Source organism: Salmo trutta, unplaced genomic scaffold (genome assembly GCF_901001165.1).
Source record: "Salmo trutta unplaced genomic scaffold, fSalTru1.1, whole genome shotgun sequence".
NCBI lineage: Eukaryota > Metazoa > Chordata > Actinopteri > Salmoniformes > Salmonidae > Salmo > Salmo trutta.
This window is the reverse complement of record NW_021822695.1, coordinates 49,718-72,268: the sequence shown is the minus strand read 5'-3', so window position 1 is coordinate 72,268 and position 22,551 is coordinate 49,718. Positions and strand designations below refer to the sequence as shown.

General features: G+C 42.8%; 1 protein-coding gene and 1 non-coding gene across 2 annotated transcripts in view; both read right to left on the bottom strand.

The window, feature by feature from the left end:
• The window catches only part of LOC115183659 (glycine receptor subunit beta), a 144,500-nt gene that overhangs the window by 109,380 nt on the left and 12,569 nt on the right, over positions 1-22,551 (bottom strand). The window lies entirely within an intron of this gene.
• On the bottom strand, positions 10,851-10,922 carry trnat-cgu (transfer RNA threonine (anticodon CGU)). Its single transcript has one exon. It is a non-coding gene; the product is annotated as a tRNA-Thr (tRNA).

The following is a 22,551-nucleotide window of genomic DNA, read 5'->3' as shown; positions in this document are numbered from 1 at the left end:
TTATTTATTTCACCTTTATTTAACCAGGTAGGCAAGTTGAGAACAAGTTCTCATTTACAATTGCGACCTGGCCAAGATAAAGCAAAGCAGTTCGACAACATACAAAAACACAGAGTTACACATGGAGTAAAACAACATACAATCAATGATGCAGTAGAAAAAAAAATAAGACTATATACAATGTGAGCAAATGATGTGAGATAAGGGAGGTGAAGGCAAAAAAATGCCATGGTGGCAAAGTAAATAAAGTATGGCAAGAAAAACACTGGAATGGTAGATTTGTAGTTTGAAGAAAGTTAAAAGTTAAAATATAAATAATATTATGCAAAGGAGCAAAATAAATAAAATAAATAAATACAGTAGGGGAAGAGGTAGTTGTTTGGGTTAAATTATAGATGGGCTATGTACAGGTGCAGTGATCTGTGAGCTGCTCTGACAGCTGGTGCTTAAAGCTAGTGAGGGAGATAAGTGTTTCCAGTTTCAGAGATTTTTGTAATTCGTTCCAATCATTGGCAGCAGAGAACTGGAAGGAGAGGCGGCCAAAGGAGGAATTGACTTTGGGGGTGACCAGAGAGATATACCTGCTGGAGCGCGTGCTACAGGTGGGTGCTGCTATGGTGACCAGTGAGCGGAGATAAGGGGGGACTTTACCTAGCAGGGTCTTGTAGATGACCTGGAGCCAATGTGTTTGGCGCCGATTATGAAGTGAAGGCCAGCCAACGAGAGCATACAGGTCGCAGTGGTGGGTTGTATATGGGGCTTTGGTGACAAAACGGATGGCACTGTGATAGACTGCATCCAGCTTGTTGAGTAGGGTATTGGAGGCTATTTTGTAAATGACATCGCCGAAGTCGAGGATTGGTAGGATGGTCAGTTTTACGAGGGTATGTTTGGCAGCATGAGTGAAGGATGCTTTGTTGCGAAATAGGAAGCCAATTCTAGATTTCACTTTGGATTGGAGATGATTGATGTGAGTCTGGAAGGAGAGTTTACAGTCTAACCAGACACCTAGGTATTTGTAGTTGTCCACAAATTCTAAGTTAGAACCGTCCAGAGAAGTTATGCTGGATGGGCGGGCAGGTGCAGGCAGCGATCGGTTGAAGAGCATGCATTTAGTTTTACTTGTGTTTAGGAGCAGTTGGAGACCACGGAAGGAGAGTTGAATGGCATTGAAGCTCGTCTGGAGGGTTGCTAACACAGTGTCCAAAGAAGGGCCAGAAGTATACAGAATGGTGTCGTCTGCGTAGAGGTGGATCAGAGATTCACCAGCAGCAAGAGCGACATCATTTATGTATACAGAGAAAAGAGTTGGCCCAAGAATTGAACCCTGTGGTACCCCCATAGAGACTGCCAGAGGTCCAGACAGTAGGCCCTCCGATTTGACACACTGAACTCTTCAGAGAAGTAGTTGGTGAACCAGGCGACGCAATCGTTTGAGAAACCAAGGCTACTAAGTCTGCCGATGAGGATGTGGTGATTAACAGAGTCAAAAGCTTTGGCCAGGTCAATGAATACGGCAGCACAGTATTGTTTCTTATCGATGGCGGTTACGATGTCGTTTAGGACCTTGAGCGTGGCTGAGGTGCACCCATGACCAGCTCTGAAACCAGATTGCATAGCGGAGAGGGTGCGGTGGGATTCGAAATAGTCGTTAATCTGTTTGTTGACTTGGCTTTCGAAGACCTTAGAAAGGCAGGGTAGGATGGATATAGGTCTGTAGCAATTTGGGTCAAGAGTGTCACCTCCTTTGAAGAGGGGGATGACAGCAGCTGCTTTCCAATCTATGGGAATCTCAGACGACACGAAAGAGAGGTTGAACAGGCTAGTAATAGGGGTTGCAATAATTTCGGCAGATAATTTTAGAAAGAAAGGGTCCAGATTGTCAAGCCCAGCTGATTTGTAGGGGTCCAGATTTTGCAGCTCTTTCAGAACATCAGCTGAATGGATTTGGGAGAAGGAGAAATGGGGGAGGCTTGGGCGAGTAGCTGTGGGGGGTGCAGTGCTGTTGAATGCAGTAGGGGTAGTTAGGTGGAAAGCATGGCCAGCCGTAGAAAAATGCTTATTGAAATTCTCAATTATAGTGGGCCTATCGGTGGTGACAGAGTTTCCTATCCTCAGTGCAGTGGGCAGTTGGGAGGAGGTGTTCTTATTCTCCATGGACTTTACAATGTCCCAGAACGTTTTAGAGTTGGAGTTGCACGAAGCAAATTTCTGTTTGAAAAAGCTAGCCTTGGCGTTTCTAACTGCCTGTGTGTATTGGTTTCTAACTTCCCTAAAAAGTTGCATATCGCGGGGGCAGTTCGATGCTAATGCAGAACGCCACAGGATATTTTTGTGTTGGTTAAGGGCAGTCAGGTCTGGGGAGAACCAAGGGCTATATCTGTTCCTGGTTCTAAATTTCTTGAAAGGGGCATGCTTATTTAAGATGGAGAGGAAGGCATTTAAAAAAAATAACCAGGCATCCTCTACTGACGGGATGAGGTCAATATCCTTCCAGGATACCAGGGCCAGGTCGATTAGAAAGGCTTGCTCGTTGAAATGTTTCAGGGAGCGTTTGACAGTGATGAGTGGAGGTCGTTTGACCGCTGACCCATTACGGGTGCAGGCAATGAGGCAGTGATCGCTGAGATCTTGGTTGAAAACAGCAGAGGTGTAATTAGAGGGCACATTGGTTAGGATGATATCTATGAGGGTGCCAGTGTTTGCGGCTTTGGGGTTGTACCTGGTGGGTTCATTAATAATTTGTGTGAGATTGAGGGCATCAAGCTTGGATTGTAGAATGGCTGGGGTGTTAAGCATGTCCCAGTTTAGGTCGCCTAGTAGCACGAGCTCTGAAGATAGATGGGGGGCAATCAGTTCACATATGGTGTCCAGAGCACAGCTAGGGGCCGAGGGGGGTCTATAGCAGGCGGCAACGGTGAGAGACTTGGTTTTGGAGAGGTGGATTTTTAAAAGTAGAAGTTCAAATTGTTTGGGTACAGACCTGGATAGCAGGACAGAACTCTGCAAGCTATCTCTGCAGTAGATTGCAACACCGCCCCCTTTGGTCGTTCTATCTTGTCTGAAAACGTTGTAGTTAGGGATGAAGATTTTGACAGTTTTTGGTGGACTTCCTAAGCCAAGATTCAGACACAGCTAGGACATCCGGGTTGGCAGAGTGTGCTAAAGCAGTGAATAAAACAAACTTAGGGAGGAGGCTTCTAATGTTAACATGCATGAAACCAAGGCTATTACGGTTACAGAAGTCATCAAAAGAGAGCGCCTGGGGAGTAGGTGTGGAGCCAGGCACACCTACCAAAATTGCTCTCGCTAGAAGCCTGTGTTTCAGACATAAGGAAGTGGATGGCTGCAAATTTTCTACTTTTAAACTCGGACAAAACAGAGATGCTTGTCCTAGGTCCCAAGAAACAAAGAGATCTTCTGTTGAATCTGACAATTAATCTGGATGGTTGTACAGTCGTCTCAAATAAAACTGTGAAGGACCTCGGCGTTACTCTGGACCCTGATCTCTCTTTTGAAGAACATATCAAGACTGCTTCAAGGACAGCTTTTTTCCATCTACGTAACATTGCAAAAATCAGAAACTTTCTGTCCAAAAATGACGCAGAAAAATTAATCCATGCTTTTGTTACTTCTAGGCTCGACTACTGCAATGCTCTACTTTCCGGCTACCCGGATAAAGCACTAAACAAACTTCAGTTAGTGCTAAATACGGCTGCTAGAATCCTGACTAGAACCAAAAATTGATCATATTACTCCAGTGCTAGCTTCCCTACACTGGCTTCCTGTTAAGGCAAGGGCTGATTTCAAGGTTTTACTGCTAACCTACAAAGCATTACATGGGCTTGCTCCTACCTATCTTTCCGATTTGGTCCTGCCGTACATACCTACACGTACGCTACGGTCACAAGACGCAGGCCTCCTAATTGTCCCTAGAATTTCTAAGCAAACGGCTGGAGGTAGGGCTTTCTCCTATAGAGCACCATTTTTATGGAATGGTCTGCCTACCCATGTGAGAGACGCAGACTCAGTCTCAACCTTTAAGTCTTTACTGAAGACTTATCTCTTCAGTAGGTCCTATGATTAAGTATAGTCTGGCCCAGGAGTGTGAAGGTGAACGGAAAGGCTGGAGCAACGAACCGCCCTTGCTGTCTCTGCCTTGTCGGTTCCCCTCTTCCCACTGGGATTCTCTGCCTCTAACCCTTTTACAGGGGCTGAGTCACTGACTTACTGGTGTTCTTCCATGCCGTCCATGGGAGGGGTGCGTCACTTGAGTAGGTTGAGCCACTGACGTGGTCTTCCTGTCTGGGTTGGCGCCCCCCCCTTGGGTTGTGCCGTGGCGGACATCTTTGTGGGCTATACTCGGCCTTGTCTTCGGACGGTAAGTTGGTGGTTGTAGATATCCCTCTAGTGGTGTGGGGGGCTGTGCTTTGGCAAAGTGGGTGGGGTTATATCCTGCCTGTTTGGCCCTGTCCGGGGGTATCATCGGATGGGGCCACAGTGTCTTCTGATCCCTCCTGTCTCAGCCTCCAGTATTTATGCTGCAGTAGTTTATGTGTCGGGGGGCTAGGGTCAGTCTGTTACATCTGGAGTATTCTCTTGTCTTATCCGGTGTCCTGTGTGAATGTAAATATGCTCTCTCTAATTCTCTCTTTCTTTCTTTCTTTCTCTCGGAGGACCTGAGCCCTAGGACTACCTGGCATGATGACTCCTTGCTGTCCCCAGTCCACCTGGCCATGCTGCTGCTCCAGTTTCAACTGTTCTGCCTGCGGCTACGGAACCCTGACCTGTTCACCGGACGTGCTTGTTGCACCCTCGACAATTACTATGATTATTATTATTTGACCATGCTGGTCATTTACGAACATTTTAACATCTTGACTATGTTCTGTTATAATATCCACCCGGCACAGCCAGAAGAGGACTGGCCACCCCTCATAGCCTGGTTCCTCTCTAGGTTTCTTCCTAGGTTTTTGGCCTTTCTCAGGAGTTTTTCCTAGGGAGTTTTTCCCAGCCACCGTGCTTCTTTCACATGCATTGCTTGCTGTTTGGGGTTTTAGGCTGGGTTTCTGTACAGCACTTTGAGATTTCAGCTGATGTACGAAGGGCTATATAAATAAATTTGATTTGATTTGATTTGATTTGCAGGGCCTGGATTCACCTCTACATCCCCAGCGGAGCAGAGAAGAATAAGTATGAGGGTACGGCTAAAAGCTATAAGAATTGGTCGTCTGTGACGTCCCGAATAGAGAGAAAAAGGAGCAGGTATCTGGGGGCGATAAAATAGCTTCAAGGTATAATGTACAGACAAAGGTATGGTGGGATGTGAGTACAGAGGAGGTAAACCTAGGCATTTAGTGATTATGAGAGAGATATTGTCTCTAGAAACATCATTGAAACCAGAAGATGTCATAGCATGTGTGGGTGGAGGAACTGAGAGGTTGGATAAGGTATAATGAGCAGGGCTAGAGGCTCTACAGTGAAATAAGCCAATAAACACTAACCAGAACAGCAATGGACAAGGCATATTGACATTAAGGAGAGGCATGCTTAGCCGAGTGATCAGAGGGTCCAGTGAGATTCAGACAGCTAGCCGGGCCGTAGGTAGCAAGCTGGTGGAAGATGGGAGGGAGGTCTGTTTTTAGCCGCCTCGTGCGTTTCCGTCTGTGGGTTAGTGGGGTTCCGTGTGGAAGGGGGGACCTGTCCAAGTTGGCAAAATAGTTAGTTATAGTGGCCCAAGAAAAGTGTCCGACAGACCTATTCAGATCGCAGCCGAAAAGACAGCTAACGATTAGCTGGCCGCAGATGGGCGATCAGGTTACGTCGCGACGGAGGGGCCCGTTGGACAACTCCCTCGGGCAGATAACGTCGGTGATCCAGTCGTGAAGACCCAATGGGGCTCCGCATCGGCAGTAAAACGGGTCAGGATAGGTGAGTTGTAGCCCAGGAGACACTTCAGCTGGCTAGCTCAGGAATAGCCCACGAGTGGCTGACGGAACTCTTCAGCTGGCTAGCTAGCTAGCTCCGTAATAGTGTGTGTTAATTCCGTGACCGACGTTGCCAATAGTCACTCAGGTAGCAGCTAGTTAGCTGCAAGATCCAGGTGTAAATGTCCAGAGCCTGCGGTAGAAATCGAGGAAAGGAGAGAGAATAGGTCCGATATGCTCTGGTCTGAGTCGCGCTGTACAAAAACTGGCGATAGCTTTTCGAGCTAATGGATAGCTGAGGACAGCTAACCGTAGCTAGCTGAACTTCAACGTTAGCCAGTGAAAATGGCTAACCTCTGGCTAGCTTCTGTCATGGAATTCAGATGAGGTAAATAATACTTTCTTTTTTTTTTAAATTGATGAGGCGGGTTGCAGGAGAGTGCTTTGAGGTTGAGTATTTAGAATAAAAAAAAATGTAAAAGGTAAGTGAAGAAAAAAATATGTAAATATATATATATATACACGGGACACGACAGGACGTCTGAACTGCTACGCCATCTTGGATGATCGTTATCCCAGGTTAATACCAACTGCACGGTTATTCCCTCAATTTAGTTTCCAATCAGTTCAGAGCCCCATGGAACCAGTCACACATCAAAACCTCGCCTCAATCCTCCGGACAGACAGAACGCGCACCCGGGCTGAAACCTCCTGCTTCAGACCAACGGGGCGCGTACAAACAAGCACTCTCAAACAGGGCTGAGAACGAATCCCAGACACACTGGAGGCGCACGGGTCCCTCCCTAAACACAGTCAACCGGGCTAGAATAAATTCTAGACCTCCGGGACGAAACTAAACACGTTATCACACTAAATTGAAAATCCCGACCAGGGTCGGATTAACTATCTCCCCGCCGTCTCATTCGGCCAATGTCTTTTAACAGGGTTACTTATTTAAGTTATATTTACTTTACTTTATCCACCTTTAACTGGGCATTCTCTTCTGGTTAGCTAGTCCAGTAAGCCTTCCCTAGTTGGCAGATATATTCTATCAATGTTGCGCCACACAGGCTTTTTAGTTTAGCATGGGCGACCGACACACGGTCTCTCTGTTCACTCTATTCACGATCGACACACGATCTCTCTATTCCATTTTTATGTATCCGACTTTCTATTGATGTCCCTTATCCACACGCCACGGTGAATGGTCATAATCTCACGGTATACATTTGTACCAATCCCAGTTTCTACTGATGCTACTTGGTATCAAGCCTATTACCAAAAATATCCTTGTACTCAGCCTTAACATTTATCAATATAATTTTATACAATATTAACAGTAATTCATACTCACGCCCAGTACTTCTGATCAAAATTTGGATAAGACTATAATACAATATGCAGATTTTGTTTTAACAGGCTCTGCCTACCTTTTTTTTTTTAGTCGAGCTCGTTGATCAGTTTCCCGGGGCAAGCAGAATCGCCGATGGCTCCTGCGGACAGGTCACCCGTCCTCACGAGATTGTCCTGGACTTGTCCCCTCTCACATCAACCATCTATGGACCGAATTCAGAAGTATGAAACCATCCTCTGCTACCAAGTTTTGTTGATGATCAGTTATTTGAGAAGGAGACCAAGTCAAGACGCTGGACTGGGTGGATTCAATTATAGTAAGGCAGCTTTATTAAGAGACAAAGATATTTGGCAAAACGTGCACGGACTCGTTCGTTTAGCTCTTAGGGAACTAGCGGAAGAGAGCCCAGAAACATAGTGTGCATCTGTTTTATACAACATGATTGTAATGTAATGACGTATGTTGAGTCTTGTAGATTCGTCCTCCTGACTGGTCGATGAGTGGAGTGACGATCTGGTCTCGGGTCGGTATCGACTTCCCATTGGTCCATGAGTGTGTTCTTTGTTCCGCTGACCCAGCCCTCTGGGATGGGTTTGTGTGTGTGTGTACGTGTGTATTTTGTGCTGAGTCATTGTCTGTGTATCTCTGTAGTCACAAGATGTTATTGCGAGACTGGCCGTTGGCCCCTGTGATCAGGGCATTTCCTGTTTTATCAGTGCTGTGTAAGGTCTAAGTCGGCCAATCTGTTTCTGGGTGTGCGTGTATAGCTAGTATCAGTTCAACACAGAATGTGTCTTTTGTATCAGCAGATAAGTGTTGTGCAATAGACCAGCTTATGCGATATATTTATTACACAGTCAATAACACAATAGAAGTAAGAAAGTCTATATACAGTGTGTGCAAATGGCGTGAGGAGGTAAGGCAATAAATAGACAATAGTAGCGAGGTAATTACAATTTAGCAAATTAACACTGGAGTGATAGATGAGCAGATGATGTGCAAGTAGAAATACGGGTGTGCAAAAGAGCGGAAAGTAAATAAAAACAATATGGGGATGAGGTAGGTAGATTGGGTGGGCTATTTACAGATGGCCTTGGTACAGCTGCAGCGATCGGTTAGGTGCTCAGATAGCTGATGTTTAAAGTTAGTGAGGGAAATATAAGTGTCCAGATTCAGCGATTTTTGCAATTCGTTCCAGTCATTGGCAGCAGAGAACTGGAAGGAAAGGCAGCCAAAGGAGGTGTTGGCTTTGGGGATGACCAGTGAGATATATCTGCTGGAGCGAGTGCTACGGGTGGGTGTTGTTATCGTGACCAGTGAGCTGAGATAAGGTGGAGCTTTACCTAGCATAGACTTATAGATGACCTGGAGCCAGTGGGTATGGTGACGAATAGGTAGCGAGGGCCAGCCGACTAGAGCATACAGGTCGCAGTGGTCATATCAATACAATTTACCTATTCTTTACACTGTTCTAATGAAAGTACATTTCCATAATATCAGCTATCTTCCATAAACGTGGAACAAGGATTGAACCCATGTGCTTCAGTTTACAGAAACAGATGATTTAGCATATCTATTTCCTTCTTAGAATGTCAACATTCTGGAAAGTGGGAGTTGTGGAAAAGATAATTTAACAACTAAATACAATCAACAGAGAAGTTGGGGATTAACATTGGACCGCATACATTTAAAGTACTGGCTCTACCATGGAGATACATCCCCTTACTGTAATAGCTGTGTTGCAATATTGATACAACTTGCTTTTTCTGCAAAGTCCTCCAATAAAAGCACAAGTCAATGATATCAGATGTCGTTCATAAAGGCACGGACGGGATTTGAACCTATGATCTTCGGTTTATGAGACCAACGCCTTACCACTTGGCCACAATGACACTCTACGCTGTAAATTATATATCAACATTCTGGAAAGTAGTAGTTGTGTAAATGTGAATTTGGCACACAAATAAACTCAGTGGAGAATCTTGGGATTGAACCGAGGACCTCATACATATTTTGCATGCACTCCCCCTCTGAGCTTCCATCCCATTTCATTTGCAGATAAAATGCAATATCAATACAATGTACTTTTTAGATACACCACTCCATTGAAACTACAATGAAAAAATAGCAGCAATTCTTAAACCAGGTACAGACAGGGATCGAACCCATGAACTTCAGTTTTTGAAAATGACGCCATAGAAGTTGGCAACCATGCCACTTCTGTTCTATAAATGTACGAACAGGGATTGAACGTATGTCGTTCAGATTACAAGACCAAATTATTTAGCACATCTCTGTTTCCTGCTTAAAATTTCAACATTCTGTAAAGTAGGAGTTGGGTCAATGCAATAATTTTAAATGGAGAAGCTGGGGATTGAAGCCAGGACATCATACATGCAAAGCATGCGCTCTACCACTGAGCTACATCCCCTTTCTGGGAGAGAAAAAAATGTTTCTTTTTTTATTTTATTTCACCTTTATTTAACCAGGTAAGCTAGTGGAGAACAAGTTCTCATTTAGAACTGTGACCTGGCCAAGATAAAGCAAAGCAGTGCGACACAAACAACAACATAGAGTTACAAATGGAATAAACAAGCTTACAGTCAATAACACAATAGAAAAAAGAAAGTCTATATTCAGTGTGTGCAAATGGCATGAGGAGGTAAGGCAATAAATAGGCCATAGTAGCGAAGTAATTACAATTTAGCAAATTAACACTGGATTGATAGATGAGCAGATGATGATGTGCAAGTAGAAATACTGGTGTGCAAAAGAGCAGAAAGTAAATAAAAACAATATAGGGATGAGGAAGGTAGATTGGGTGGGCTATTTACAGATGGGCTATGTACAGCTGCAGCGATCGGTTAGCTGCTCAGATAGCTGATGTGTAAAGTTAGTGAGGGAAATATAAGTGTCCAGCTTCAGCGATTTTTGCAATTCGTTCCAGTCATTGGCAGCAGAGAACTGGAAGGAAAGGCGGCCAAAGGAGGTGTTGGCTTTGGGGATGACTAGTGAGATATACCTGCTGGAGCGAGTGCAATAGGTGGGTGTTGTTATCGTGACCAGTGAGCTGAGATAAGGCGGAGCTTTACCTAGCATAGACTTATAGATGACCTGGAGCCTGTGGGTCTGGCGACGAATAGGTAGCGAGGGCCAGCCGACTAGTGCATACAGGTCGCAGTGGTCATATCAATACAATTTACCTATTCTTTACACTGTTCTAATGAAAGTACATTTCCATAATATCAGCTATCTTCCATAAACGTCGAATAAGGATTGAACCCATGTGCTTCAGTTTACAGAAACAGATGATTTAGCATATCTATTTCCTTCTTAGAATGTCAACATTCTGGAAAGTGGGAGTTGTGCATAAACTAATTTAACAAGTAAATACACTGAAAAGAGAAGTTGGGGATTAACGTTGGACCGCATACATGTAAAGTACTGGTTGTACCATAGAGATACATCCCCTTACTATAATAGTTGTTTTGCAATATTGATACAACTTGCTTTTTCTGCAAAGTCCTCCAATAGAAGCATAGGTCGATGATATCAGATGTCTTTCATAAAGGCACGGACAGGATTTGAACCCATGATCTTCGGTTTACGAGACCGATGCCTTACCACTTGGCCACCATGCCAGTCTATGCTGTGGATTATATATCAACATTCTGGAAAGTAGTAGTTGTGTAAATGTGAATTTGGCACTCAAATAAACTCAGTGGAGAATCTTGGGATTGAACCGAGGACCTCATACATATTTTGCATGCATTCCCCCTCTGAGCTTCCATCCCATTTCATTTGCAGATAAAATGCAATATCAATACAATGTACTTTTTATATACACCACTCCATTGAAACTACAATGAAATGATAGCAGCAATTCTTAAAACAGGTACAGACATGGATCGAACCCATGAATTTCAGTTTTTCTAAATGAAGCCATAAAAGTTGGCAACCATGCTACTTCTGTTGTATAAATGTATGAACAGGGATTGACTGCATGTTCTTCAGATTACTGTTAGGGTTTGACATAACTATTTGTTTGCATAACCAATATCTTCTTAGGGCTAGGGGGCAGTATTGAGAATTTTGAAAAAAATATGTGCCCATTTTTAACTGCCTCCAACACCAACTCAGAAGCTAGAATATGCATATTATTGTTCAGGTTTGGATAGAAAACACTCTGAATTTTCTAAAACTGTTTGAATGGTGTCTGTATAAAGTATAACAGAACTCATATGGCAGTCAAAACCCTGAGACAAATTCTGACAGGAAGTGGATACCTGATGTGTTGAATTACCTTTAAGCCTATGCCATTGAAACACACAGGGGCTTATTAATCTTTGAGCACTTCCTATGGCTTCCACTAGATGTCACCAGTCTTTACAAAGTGTTTTGAGTCTTCTACTGTGAGATCTGACCGAACAAGAGCCATGGAACGGTGGTGGCCGATTAGACTCTGGCGCGCGAGTTCATGTTGGGTACTCTCGTTCCAATACGTTTTAAAAGAGAATGCAATCGTCCGCCTTGAATATTATTCATGTTCTGGTTAAAAAAGGCACTAATGATTTATGCTATACAACGTTTGACATGTTTGAACGAACGTAAATATTTTTTTCCCCCTCGTTCATGAAGTGAAGTCCGGCGGGCATAGATCATGTGCTAACAACACAGAGCTTTTTGGACATAAATTATGAGCTTTTTCGAACAAAACTACATTCGTTATGGACCTGGGATTCCTGGAAGTGACATCTGATGAAGAGAATCAAAGGTAATTTATTATTTACATAGTATTTTCGATTTTAGATCTCTCCAACATGGCGGTTAGTCTGTATCGCAAAGCGTATTTTTCTGGGCGCAGTGCTCAGATTATTGCAAAGTGTGATTTCCCAGTAAGGTTATTTTTAAATCTGGCAATCCGGTTGCGTTCAAGAGATGTAAATCTATAATTCTTTGAATGACAATATAATATTTTACCAATGTTTTCGAATAGTAATTATTTAATTTGTTGTGCTGATTTGACTGGCGGTTATTGGAGGGAAACGATTTCCTAAACATCAATGCCATAGTAAAATGCTGTTTTTGGATATAAATATGAACTTGATAGAACTAAAAATGCATGTATTGTCTAACATAATGTCCTAGGAGTGTCATCTGATGGAGATTGTCAAAGGTTAGTGCATAATTTTAGCTGGTTTTCTGCTTTTGGTGATGCCTGTCTTTGAATTGACAAAACATTACACACAGCTATTGTCAATGTACTCTCCTAACATAATCTACCTTTATGCTTTCGCCGTAAAGCCTTTTTGAAATCGGACAACGTGGTTAGATTAAGGAGATGTTTATCTTTCAAAGGGTGTAAGATAGTTGTATGTTTGAGAAATTTGAATTATGACATTTAATTGTTTTCAAATTTGGCGCTCTTGATATTTCACCTGTTGTTGATAGGGTGTACCAGGGGTGGCACGCCCACATAGCCCCTAGAGGATATACACTGCTCAAAAAAATAAAGGGAACACTTAAACAACACAATGTAACTCCAAGTCAATCACACTTCTGTGAAATCAAACTGTCCACTTAGGAAGCAACACTGATTGACAATAAATTTCACATGCTGTTGTGCAAATGGAATAGACAACAGGTGGAAATTATAGGCAATTAGCAAGACACCCCCAATAAAGGAGTGGTTCTGCAGGTGGGGACCACAGACCACTTCTCAGTTCCTATGCTTCCTGGCTGATGTTTTGGTCACTTTTGAATGCTGGCGGTGCTTTCACTCTAGTGGTAGCATGAGATGGAGTCTACAACCCACACAAGTGGCTCAGGTAGTGCAGCTCATCCAGGATGGCACATCAATGCGAGCTGTGGCAAGAAGGTTTGCTGTGTCTGTCAGCGTAGTGTCCAGAGCATGGAGGCGCTACCAGCAGACAGGCCAGTACATCAGGAGACGTGGAGGAGGCCGTAGGAGGGCAACAACCCAGCAGCAGGACCGCTACCTCCGCCTTTGTGCAAGGAGGAGCAGGAGGAGCACTGCCAGAGCCCTGCAAAATGACCTCCAGCAGGCCACAAATGTGCATGTGTCTGCTCAAAAAGTCAGAAACAGACTCCATGAGGGTGGTATGAGGGCCCGACGTCCACAGGTGGGGGTTGTGCTTACAGCCCAACACCGTGCAGGACGTTTGGCATTTGCCAGAGAACACCAAGATTGGCAAATTCGCCACTGGCGCCCTGTGCTCTTCACAGATGAAAGCAGGTTCACACTGAGCACGTGACAGACGTGACAGAGTCTGGAGACTCCGTGGAGAACGTTCTGCTGCCTGCAACATCCTCCAGCATGACCGGTTTGGCGGTGGGTCAGTCATGGTGTGGGGTGGCATTTCTTTGGGGGGCCGCACAGCCCTCCATGTGCTCGCCAGAGGTAGCCTGACTGCCATTAGGTACCGAGAGGAGATCCTCAGACCCCTTGTGAGACCATATGCTGGTGCGGTTGACCCTGGGTTCCTCCTAATGCAAGACAATGCTAGACCTCATGTGGCTGGAGTGTGTCAGCAGTTTCTGCAAGAGGAAGGCATTGATGCTATGGACTGGCCCGCCCGTTCCCCAGACCTGAATCCAATTGAGCACATCTGGGACATCATGTCTCGCTCCATCCACCAACGCCACGTTGCACCACAGACTGTCCAGGAGTTGGCGGATGCTTTAGTCCAGGTCTGGGAGGAGATCCCTCAGGAGACCATCCGCCACCTCATCAGGAGCATGCCCAGGCGTTGTAGGGAGGTCATACAGGCACGTGGAGGCCACACACACTACTGAGCCTCATTTTGACTTGTTTTAACCTCTATGGGACCGGCGGGACGAATTCGTCCCACCTACGTAACAGCCAGTTGAATCCTGTGGCGCGATTTTTAAAACGTTTGAAATGCTATTACTTCAATTTCTCAAACATATGACTATTTTACAGCTATTTAAAGACAAGACTCTCGTTAATCTAACCACACTGTCCGATTTCAAAAAGGCTTTACAACGAAAGCAAAACATTAGATTATGTCAGCAGAGTACCCAGCCAGAAATAATCAGACACCCATTTTTCAAGCTAGCATATAATGTCACAAAAACCCAAACCACAGCTAAATGCAGCACTAACCTTTTATGATCTTCATCAGATGACACACCTAGGACATTATGTTATACAATACATGCATGTCTGTTCAATAAAGTTCATATTTATATCAAAAACCAGCTTTTCACATTAGCATGTGACGTTCAGAAAAAGCATATCCCCCGCAAACTTCCGGGGAATTTACTAACAATTTACTAAATTACTCACGATAAACGTTCACAAAAAGCATAACAATTATTTTAAGAATTATAGATACATTACTCCTCTATGCACTCGATATGTCCGATTTTAAAATAGCTTTCGGATGAAGCACATTTTGCAATATTCTAAGTAGATAGCCCAGCCATCACGGGCTAGCTATTTAGACACCCACCCAGTTTAGCCTTCACCAAAATCACATTTCCTATAAGAAAAATGGTCTTACCTTTCCTGTTCTTCGTCAGAATGCACTCCCAGGACTTCTACTTCAATAACAAATGTAGGTTTGGTCCCAAATAATCCATCGTTATGTTCCATCAGAGACGTTTTGTTCGTGCGTTCTAGACACTATCAGAATGGTAAATCACGGTCGTGCGCATGGTGTAGAACGTGACAAAAAAATTCTAAATATTCCATTACCGTACTTCGAAGCATGTCAACCGCTGTTTAAAATCAATTTTTATGCAATTTATCTCGTAGAAAAGCGATAATATTCCGACCGGGAATCTGCAATTAGCTAAACAGCCGAAGGAAAATACTGCACGGGGTCGAATCGGGCACGCGCCTAATTCCATTGTCCTCTGATGGGCCACTTGGAAAAGGGGATTCTGTGTTTCAGCCTGAGGCTGCCTCGTCATCGTTCAGGTTTTTCCCGGGTTCTGAGAGCCTATTGGAGCCCTAGGAATTGTCACGTTACAGCTAAGATCCTGACTCTTCAATAAACAGAAGCAAGAACAACAACACCTTGTCAGACAGGGTACTTCCTGCATGAAACCTTCTCAGGTTTTTGCCTGCCATAGGAGTTCTGTTATACTCATAGACACCATTCAAAGAGTTTTAGAAACTTTAGGGTGTTTTCTATCCAAACCTGAACAATAATATGCATATTCTAGCTTCTGAGTTGGTGTAGGAGGCAGTTAAAAATGGGCACATATTTTTTCCAAAATTCTCAATACTGCCCCCTAGCCCGTAGAGGTTAAGGACATTACATCAAAGTTGGATCAGCCTGTAGTGTGGTTTTCCACTTTAATTTTGAGTGTGACTCCAAATCCAGACCTCCATGGGTTGATAAATTGGATTTCCATTGATTATTTTTGTGTGATTTTGTTGTCAGCACATTCAACTATGTAAAGAAAAAAGTATTTAATAAGATTATTCCATTCATTCAGATCTAGGATGTGCTATTTTAGTGTTCCCTTTATTTTTTTGAGCAGTATATTACAACTATTTAAACCTATATAATAAAATTTGTTGTGGTGCATAACTTATGAATACTAATGCTAAACATAAGAGGTTTATATTGTATTAACATAGATTGAGAGACATATAATAGACATGACTAACTAGAGGGTTGCTGGCTAGTAGTGTAGGCTGAGTAGACTCGTGACACACACACACACAATGCCTGGTTGTGGGGCCGCTCAAGGACAGGTGTATGTGAGGAACTGATATAGGGGAGAATGGCTGTGGCACAAGAACAGGCACTGTCCTTGGGTGTCTGACTCTCGGGTACACACACGAAGATAAGCTAGAAGACAACTATGCTTGGCAACAAAGATGCGTCTAGAGGCTGGGACCAGCCTGCACGCCAACGATAGGCTGGAGTAAGTCTAAACCACACCCAAGCCTCTACTATGACAGGCCCTCAGGGAGAGGGAACTACGTCTGTCAAGAAGTATTTAAGGAAGAACTTATGATGTCATTTCAGTTCTCTGTCTGCCCTGCGAGGTGTTACAGTGAACCCGTATATACGAACATTGCATTTATCACTATTTACTTAGCTTAATAAACAGCTGTGAAACAGTACTAGAGACCAGAGTTTCTCTTTGTCCTGACACCAGATTCGAATTGACGCAACCTAACATGGTGACCCCGACGTGATCTGCTGTAGGGACTTCGCTGGAACTTGTCCGGCCGATTGGCCATCGCTGTCGTCGGACGGTGTGTTTCACAAATCCTGACCGGTCAACTAAAAAGGTAAGCAGACACCTATTGTGAATAACTGAAGTTCTGCACATTGGCTATTTCCAAATGTATTTTTGTGAGACACCTGTTTGATGTAAGAGACCAAATTTTTATTTTAACATATACAAATTGGTTGAAGTATGTATTGAACATTTGGAGTTTGATTAAGTGATAAATGCATTGTTGACAACCAGTTAAACAGTAATGCATGTGACCTATTAAGAACTGTGATGAATGATATGTATTAGGTAATATGATGTGTGTGTGTGGTTAACCTCTTACGAGGACCCTTACGAGGACCTGAAATTAATTGACTCATATTTCAGGCTAGGTTTCGGGTATAGGTTCTGAGTTATTTAACCGACTGAATGTGTGTGTGTGGTTAACCTCTTACGAGGACCCTTACGAGGACCTGTAGATATTGATCATATTTCAGGCTAGGTTTCGGGTATAGGTTTTGAGTTATTTAACCGACTGAATGTGGGTAATATCGAATATAACCAGCGATTGAAATGTACTAGATACTAGGTATCGGTTTGAATGTGGTTGATAAATCTGACTATCAACGGGACTGTGTGAAGTTTGGGAGGCCAACCCAATCGTGTGAATGTAGTACATTGGATATTAGACAGCGATCTGAATATCTGGTTTGTGTTTAATATATCGGCTATCCAGTAATGCTTTACAGGGTTGTTCATCTTATAGAGAAGGTTCAGGATTAGTTCGATTCCCAGGACGAGGTCCTTTACGAGGTCCTATACAAAGAGGTATAGGCTAGGTTTTAGGCTAGGTTCCAGGTTATATTTTGGGGGTTTACCGTGTGAGTGTATTTTGATTCCCTGGACGAGGTCCTTTACGAGGTCCTATACAAAAAGGGTATGGGCTAGGTTCTAGGCTAGGTTCCAGGTTATATTGGGGTTTTACCGGGTGGGCATAATACATTGTTAAAACAGGTCTAGAAATTAGCGGGGTAAAAGAGATCATAGGAAGGGAGACATAATTCTTCTGTGGAAAAGGTAACGTGAGAATGGGGGATATTGAACCAGAACGGGTGTTGAAAACTTTGAAAGCGACTCTCGAAAGGAATGGTGGTCGTGATGGGAAAGAATGGAAGAGGAGAGGCGAAAAATTATATAAGGGATGGCTAAAATAAGGTAGTATTAATGCACCCAAAGGACTCCCAGTCGACGGGGAGCCCGGTAGAATATTGGAAACGCTAAAACGAAAAACAGACACAACCTGTTCCGAGTGGAAGCAGGAGGGGGAAGCGCGTAAAGGAGGTGCAGGAATTTACGGGAGATGAGCGATACATGGAGTTAATTTTATTTTACAGGGACGATGCACATTAAACACAGTTGTGTATAATGGCAGGGTATTCCTAGCAAACAGAATGGGCCTGTTTGCAGACAAACTGAAGGGGTTTTAAGGTTTTAAGCAATCTTGGGTCAAATTAGTCAAATAGTACCTTAAATATGGGGTTTCATAGATTGGAAGTAAAATATTTTATCCAAGGGTAGTGTATGTTCAATTAAAGTACACAGAACCGTTGAGGAAGTTTAAAACAAATTATGAATGATTTGAGGAAGTACAGTGGAGTTATTATTAGGTTTTGTTTGTAGCTAACGTTTGGGTTTCTGAATCGGTGTAGTATAAGGAATGATGACCAAATATTCGTGGTTATTTTATGGAAAAAGGAGCGCTTTCACCTAGGGACAGGATATCTTAAAGGGGTATACACACATGGCATTTTGGAAGTTTGGTTTTCTGAGTTTTAATAAACACATGAAATGATTTTGATAGGGAATGTTCTGGGAACCTGGGATACAAAATGTAGATAAAGTTCTTAGCTTTAATTTGTTTAATGTAGTAAGAAACACGCTTCTGAAAGGGTGGAATGACTTTTGACCCCTCTGGTGACTTTTCCTGTGTGGTCTGATCAGCCACATTGAAAAGCCATTTGGATGGTGAATTTAAGGTCATTGGTGATATTGATTGCAAGGGAATTTGTAGAACTGATAATTATGATGGAGTTAAAGTTCTTAGACACAATTGATAATTTGAACCAATGAGAAGACTAAAAGGGCAAAGCCTTAGACTAAGGGTAGGCTTCCTTAAGTCTATTTTCGTAGAACAATAAGGGTACAATAATGTTTCTTGGTGGAGTAAATCAGATTAGTCATTTTGATCTGATTATGTTATTTGAAAATATTTTGACCAGTAACAGGGGTATTTTTTACATGATCTAGATACGTTTATTTTTCCTTAGGAAGTCAGCTGTGGTTGAAAGCAGTGTAAGAGATTTAACACAACAAGGCTGTGGAATTGATATAATAGTATTATATTTTGTTGTGAATAAGTTTAATAATGGTAGACTTAGGTCAACAGGACAGGGATATATGACATTTGTAGGTGATCTAGGATCATTGAGGGTATTGTGATAAATTTAAGTAGATATGCAATATCTAGACAGGTTGATTTTTCTAAAGTTCAGGAGTGCAACCAAGGAGACAATGAGACATTTAGTCAATATTTGGAAACAACCCAGATTTGATACTTTCTGTTATGAGAAAAAGCTGGAGACAGATAGAAGGGCAGACGGAGAAATCCTCCCCTGCACTGCTGAAACCTTGAGGGTTGGGGAGTAGCAGGAAGAAAGGAGGGGGGCCAGCAGGAGTAGATAGGAAGAGAATTTGGTTCACTTAGCTTTAGGATATTAATTCATGGAGAGACTATCGGCTCCGTTGGCAGGCATGTATTTTAGTTTTGATTTTAAGGTTATGTTTGGTAAATTCACTAGGAGGAGATATGATCATTTTGTTGAAAGTAATTGTTACCCTAACTAAAAGGACAATGAAAGCTTAGTTGGTTTCAGGTGTTAGACACTGAACCATTGCCCAGACACTATTCTGCACAGTAGGCCGAAATAGTACCATTGACTAGAACCGGTGAAATAAGAAAGGAGAGAAAAGTTACTATTTACACAGACAAGCACATAGACATTTAAAACCATACAAAACAGCACAGATACATCTTAAAGAAGATAAAACACTTGACAGAGAATTGTTACAGAATAGCCGAGGATGAAGGCCCCAGGGAGAATTGGACATGTGGAAAATAAAAGGGGGCAATCCTACAAGAGAAGGGCTGACATAAGGATAATTTGTTTAGATATGTAGCAATATTGATACATGGCTTGAGCCATGTATAAATAGAGGGAGTATGGTAGAGCAGACGATAGAACATGTTAGGATAATTACTTAAACAAAAACATTTTTTGTAGAATATCCATTCCAACTTTTGGAAATGGACTTAGTGAACTATTCCGAATTGAGGGGAAGAAGGGGTGTTTAACAATAATAGATAAGTATAGCAAATGGGTAGAAGCATTCCCAACTTACTTGGTGGACATGATTATGGTAGCTAGAATATTAGGTCAAGATATTATCCCTAGAGTTGGTTTACTAGGATCTATCTCTTTAAAGGATGGATGACATTTTAGCTAATCAGGTAGAGCCTATAGAATGCCAGAGTTAGGGAGAATAGAGATACCAGAACAGGTAGACATAGACGTTGAAGTAATACTAACAGAACACATGAGAAGACTGTTTGTTAACCAAACCCGTATGTCCAAGAATTTGTGTCCAACAGGTGAATTACAGGAGAAGGTGATTCACTCAATCCAACCAGGGGACTGGGTGTGGATCCAGTCCCTGAGGAGAAAAGACGGGAAGCAGCCCCGTTGGGAAGGCCCATACCAGGTTCTGTTAAACCATTGCCTTTGCCATTAGAAAAGCTGAGAGAGTCACTTGGGTCCACGTTATCCACTGCAAGAAGGTATGTACACATATGAGCACTGCTGATCACACACAGAGTTAGGAGAAGAACCGAGTACCATCAGGGTCCGGGGGTTACTTCCTTAACGAAGATTTCCTATCCCGACCGTTCATCACTGTGTGTGCTCCTAGAGGTGTGAGTATGGGGTGGTACCTAGCAGAGAGACTAAGGGCAGGAGAGGGTTGGCGGTTTTTGGGAAGAGTAGAGACTCTGAGCTGCATTATAGTCTAATCTTTCTGATACATTCAGATCCACCACCTTCTGGTACTAATCATTCGATACCGTTGTCATTGAGAAGAAGTAGAAGATAAACTATATAATACACTAATGAGTGACGTACAGAATGAGGAATCAAAAAAGATCAGGATGTAGGTTTAAGGTAAACATTAAACAATTTCCTGGGAAAGAAGACAACTGTACAGGAATTGTGCTTGGCCAGATTGAAGTACTCAGCCAACCCACCTCGGTTCACCTTAACTCCTGATGAGTACCAGTGTTATAGATATAAGAATGGCACCGAGAACTTAGATGACTTTAATGGCTGAAAGTAATCGTGACTGTGACTGACTTAGGTTTGAAAGATGAATAGAAAATGTTTAACCTCACAGCACCTATAACTGATGAAGGGTGGGCTAGTACCAGCAAAGGACGCATACGACAGAAATTACCACAAAGGGTGGTTAGGAACTTGCGCCCTGGGGTTATAGGTCCAACTAGTTCGAATTAGTCATCAGAGGCCAGTTATAGGAGGCTAAAGTAGGCACAGGAGGAGTTTTGACCAGGATGGGAGTAGCTTTGTCTAGATGGATGCTATTGGCATCCTCAGGGAAGTTCCAGATGAATACAAAGCTATGAATCAAATATGTGAAGGCTTTAACACTACATTATTTTGGTGGTTGACAATAAATAAAAATGTGGATTGGATTAATGACATCTTTTATAATCAACAGAGATTCATGAATGAAACTGAGGATGCAGTGAAGAGGTTCTCTGACCAATTATCCGCCACCTCCCTCATGACCTGGTAAAATAGATTGACTCTCGATATGTTATTGGCAGAAGAGGGCGGTGTAGGTAAAATGATTAGGTTCATTGCTGTACGTACATTCCTGATAACACAGCTCCAGATGGATCAGTGACCAAGGCCCTGGCCGGTCTAAACAATTTAGCTCAAGAGTTAGCAGAAAACTCCGGGGTGGACACTGCACTCACGGGGTGGTTCGACAATACCTTTGGAAAATGGACAATTTTTGTAATCATTGTGGTGTGGGCAGCTTTCACCTGTATGAGTGTGTTTGTGTTGTGTGGTTGTTGTTTGGTCCCTTGTGCGAGAGGTCTCATTTCTAGGGTTCTGGAGAGATGGATAACGGAGCAGATGGTGTCAACGAACTCTGTTTCCGCCCGGTTTCAAAACGGGGACCTTTCGCGTGTGAAGCGAACATCATAACCACTACACTACAGAAACTGCTGCAACAATTATCTGCAAGGAGTAAACGGAATTTTACCGATATTCATGGCACGTATTCGAATTTCCAAAATAAGGCATTAATGAATTTCTCTGTGACCACTATGATACTTCTTGAATGTGTTCATGAGCATTGTTTCCGCCCGGTTTCGAACCGGGGACTTTTCGCATGTGAAGCAAATGTGATAACCACTACACTACAGAAACTCCTTCAACAATTATCTGCAAGGAGTAAACCGAATTTTACAGATATTCATGGCACGTGTTCAAATTTCCAAAATTAGGCATTTATGAAAATAACAATTCTCTGTTAAAAGTATAGTACCTACTGCACGTGTCAAAGAGCACTGTTTCCACCCGGTTTCGAACCGAGGACATTTCGTGTGTAAAGCGAACGTGATAACCACTAGACTACAGACACTGCTGCTTGATTTTTCTGCAAGAAGTAAACCGAATTTTACAGATATTCATGGCACGTACTCGAATTTCCAAAATAAGGCATTTATGAAAATAACTATTCTCTGTTTAAAGTACAGTACCTACTGCATGTGTCAAAGAGTACTGTTTCTGCCCGGTTTCAAACCGAGGACCTTTCGCATGTTAAGCAAACGTGATTACCACTACACTACAGAAACTGCTGCTTGATTTTTGTGCAAGGAGTAAACTGAATTTTACAGATATTCAT